Source organism: Peromyscus maniculatus, chromosome 7 (genome assembly GCF_049852395.1).
Source record: "Peromyscus maniculatus bairdii isolate BWxNUB_F1_BW_parent chromosome 7, HU_Pman_BW_mat_3.1, whole genome shotgun sequence".
Taxonomy (NCBI): Eukaryota; Metazoa; Chordata; class Mammalia; order Rodentia; family Cricetidae; genus Peromyscus; species Peromyscus maniculatus.
Window position 1 is genome coordinate 10,405,916 of NC_134858.1, and position 4,569 is coordinate 10,410,484.

Here is a 4,569-nt window from a genome sequence, read left to right on the forward strand (position 1 = left end):
CAGCACTCCAGAGGCAGAGCCAGGCAGATCTCTGTGAGTTTGATGCCAGCCTGGGCTACCAAGTGAGTTCCAGGAAAGGCACAAAGCTATACAGAGAAACCCTGTCTCGAAAAATCGAAAAAAAAAAAGAAAAAGAAAAGAAAAGAAAAGAAAATCCCGGAGCAGGGCGGCATTGGCAGAAGGCAGAGGCGAGGAGAGAGCCTGGGGCTGCCATGGCGACAGCGAAATGGCTGGCGCAGACCCAGCGGTTGATCACCAAGCTGCAGAACCTGAATGACGCCTACTGGGCCACCCAGCAACTTCCTGGAGATAGCCGTGAGCAACCCTTAGACCGTGGGATCGGCCAGGGCCGCTTCACCACCTATGATATCTGGGCCAAGACAAATCTTCCTATCTTCAAGCTGAAGGAATCCACTGTTAGAAGAAAATACAGTGACTTTGAATGGCTTCGAAGTGAACTAGAAAGAGAGCAAGAGCAAGGTTGTAGTTCCCCCACACCCTGGGAAAGCGTTTCTGCCGCAGCTTCCTTTTAGAGGAGACGATGGAATATTTGATGACAGTTTCATCGAGGAAAGGAAGCAGGAACTGGAACAGTTTATAAACTCACTGGTCATCCTCTGACCCAGAATGAACGTTGTCTTCACATGTTTTTACAGGATAAAATAGTAGATAAAAGCTATACTCCATCTAAAATAAGACACGCCTGAGTTTGGAAAGAAGAGACAGAAATGAGACCATTAATGATTCATCCACACCAATGAAGAAGTTGTAACTAACTTAGCATGCCGCACAGACACTGGTCCACCTGCCCTGGATATACTAACACTTACTCCCTGTCATCTCCCTTAGTTCATTTGCTTTAGTGAAACTCGCTCCTTGAGCCTCTCTACCAGCTCTGCCCCTCCGTGTCCGTGTGCACACTGTAGCCTCACAAGCCCCTAGAACCCGAGTCCCTCACTAAAGTTGCTGACCTGGCCTTATCTGCAGTTTCTGTGTCCTGTTTCTTCTGGAATCCGACTGACTAGAACATCCCCCTACTGTGTGATGCCTCCACTCGGTCCTCATTTATGTGCTGGAGCACAGCGACCGTTTGTCTCCAGGGCCACACACACGAGGTGTGCTTTGTCTGCATAGTGTGTCTTTCTTTGGGCCTGTAACCCCCTTCACATGGAAGATTAATGAGGGAAATCTTTATATTCTGTATAAAAACAAAATCAAATTTATATACTAAAATCATTTGTCTAAAAATTTAAGTTGTTTTCAAATAAAAGTTGAGATGCAAAAAAGAAAGGAAGGAAGGAAGGAAGGAAGGAAGGAAGGAAGGAAGGAAGGAAGGAAGGAAGGAAGGAAGGAAGAAAGAAAGAAAGAAAGAAAGTCCTGCTTTAGAGATGAGTCTGTCAGATATTCCAGGCCTATAGGCCGAAGATGAATGCCTCAATGTTGCAGAGAAACTTTGGGTGACTGTCCAGGCAACCAGCTGTCTCTGTCATTCTAGATTTTTGGAAGTTGCTTACAATGCACTTCCTGTTTACTTAGGTAATATTATATCCTTCTGGGGTCTTTGATGTAGTTGAAGACTAAGTAGTTATAATTTTCCTTGGATATGATAAAAGGCAAATTAGATATGAAAACTTAGACTCCCAAATATAGGACAGATAGAATATTTTCTTTAATTTTGCCAAATACAAATAGACTAGACATTATAACTGTAATTCCTGCTTGATAACTGTTCTATTATATGAAATTTTACTATGTTAAAGTTAAAACTTTCCTTTTTGATTAGACAGAAAAGGGGAAGTGCTGTGGGATATCTTTCTGTATGCTGTGAATATGTATTGCTCTGACTGGTTGATAAATAAAGCTGCATTGGCCTATGGCAAGGCAGCTTAGAGGCGGGTGGGAAATCTAAGCAGATATACAGAGAGAAGAAAGGACAGAGAGATGCCAGCCACTGCTGAAGGAGCAGTAAGATGCCAGCAGACCAGTAATGCCATGGCCATGTGACAACTTATAGATTGATAGAAATGGGCTAAGTTATGAGTCAGTCAGCAAGAAATCTGCCATAGGCCATACAATTGGTAATTAATATTAGGTCTCTGAATGATTATTTTATAAGTGGCTGTGGGACCATGGGGCAGGGTGGGATGGAGAAACATGGGACTGTAGGGCCAGGTGGGACCAGAGAAACCTTCCAGCTACAAAGATCAGATAGTTATTTTTATCCCATTTTCAAGTTCTAAATAATTTAAATTTTTTTCTCTTATTGAAAATAGATTCTTTTCCCACGCAATATATTCTTATTATTGTTTCCCTCCCTCTATTCCTCCCAGTTCCTCCCCACCTCCCTCCCCTCCAGATTTACTCCCTTTTTGTCTCTCAGTAGAAGAGAACAGGCTTCCAAGAGTCAACAACCAAACATGACAAAAATTAAATATAATAAGCTGAAGCAAAACTATCATTTTGAAGTTGGACACACCAACCCAACAGGAGGAAAAGAGTCCCAAACGCAGGCACAAGAGTCAGAGACCCACTCATTCTCACAGTCAGGAGTCCTATAAAAACACCAAGCTAATAGCTATACACAGAAAACCAGTGCAGACTCAGTATGCCCTGTGCTTTCTTCTTCAGTCTCTGTGAGCTCATATGCTCTTTGCTTAGTTGATTCAGAGGGCCTTGTTCTCCTGGTGTCCTCTATCCCCTCTGGCTTTTACAATCTTTCTGCCTCCTCAGAGCTCAGAGAGGAGGGATTTGACAGACACCTCCAATTCAGGTTCTCTTTCCACCTAGTATCTGGCTGTGGGTCTCTGCATCTGCTCCCATCTGCTGCCTGGGGAAGCCTCTCTGATGATGACTGGATAAGGCATGGGTCTATGAGTATAGCAGGATATCATTAGGAATCATTTTACTGATTTTTTTTTTTAACCAGTTGTGTTTGGTTTTACCCTAGGTCTCTGGACCATCTAGTCTCTGGGTCTTGGTCACCCAGGCAGTGTTTGGTGTGAGTTTCTTCTTGTTCAGTGTGCCTTAGGTTAAATTGGACAAAGTCTGTGCCACCATTGCCCTAGCATATTTTGTAGGCAGGACAAATTGTAGGTCAAAGGTTTGTGACTGGGTTGGTATCCATGTTTCTTTTTCAGTAGCCTGCAAGGTATCTTCCTGCACCAAAGAGACTAGAACATAGGAGTGAAAGCTCCATGTAGGCACCAGCTCAATGCGTTGTGTTGGTGTTGTCCTCTGCAATGGAGCCCCATTGTCAGTTTGCAGAGAGCATCCTTTTGTTTTAGCATACAGCCTGGGTTGTTTGGGGATTTCCATGCAAAAACCTAGCTCTGCCACTAGAAGTCTCTCCTGGTTACAAGAGATGGCCAGTTGAAACTTTGTATTCCCTATTACTAGGAGTAGTCATTAGGATCACCTTCACAGATTCCAGGAAGTTTCCACTGCTCTAGGTTTCCACAAAATTTCCCAAGAGCGTCCACCCCCAGTTCCAGCAGTCTCCCCCTACATTCCCACCCTCCACCCTATGACCTCCTACCACTTGATTTCACCCACTCCCCTCCAACCCATCCCCAGTCCACCCTTATAATCTATTCCGTTTTCTCCTCCCATGGAGATTCCTGCTTCCCCCCTAGAACCCTCCTCTTTATGTAACCTTTCTCAGTCTACAGATGGTAGCTTGGTTATCATTTATTTAACAGCTAATATCCCCTTAAAAGTGAATATATACCATATTTACCTTTCTGGGTCTGGGTTACCTCACCCAGGACAACTTTTTTCTAGTTTCATCCATTTTTTTTCTAGTTTCATCTAGTGCCTGTAATTTCATGATGTCATTTATTTTTAACTACTGAGTACATTGTGTAAATGTACCACATTTTCTTTATCCCTTCTTCTGTTGAGGGACATCTGGGTTGCTTCCAATTTCTGACTATCATGAATAAAGCCACAATGGACATTGTTGAATAAATGTCCTTGTGGTAGGAATGAGCAATCTTTGGGTATGTGCCCAAGAGTGATATAGCTGGGTCTTGAGATAGATCGATTCCCAACTTTCTGAGGAACTGCTATATTGATTTCCATAGTGGGCTGTACAAGTTTGCACTCCCACCAGCAATGGAGGATAGATCGATTCCCAACTTTCTGAGGAACTGCTATATTGATTTCCATAGTGAGCTGTACAAGTCTGCACTCCCACCAGCAATGGAGGAGTGTTCCCCTTACTCCACATCCTCACCAACATAAGCTTTCACTCGTGTTATTGATCTTAGCCACTCTGGCAGGTGTGAGGTGGAATCTCAGAGTCATTTTGATTTGCATTTACCTGCTGGCTAAGGATGTCAAACATTTCCTTAAGTGTTTCTCAGCCATTTAAAATTCCTCTATTAAGAATTCTCAGTTTAGATCTGTACTCTATTTTTTAATTGGATTCCTCTTTTTAATCTAGTGTATTGAATTCTTTATATATTTTTGATATTAGTCTTTGTTGTTAGTTGTTTTTTTCTCTTGTTTAGGGGGCCCACCAACCAGCTACCAAATAAATTTACACACAGAGACTTAGTTTCTTGCCAG

General features: G+C 42.9%; 1 pseudogene; it reads left to right on the forward strand.

The window, feature by feature from the left end:
• Positions 1–212: 212 nt before the first annotated feature.
• LOC102922431 (sorting nexin-3 pseudogene) lies at positions 213–1,290 on the forward strand (annotated as a pseudogene).
• The last annotated feature ends 3,279 nt before the right edge of the window (positions 1,291–4,569 follow it).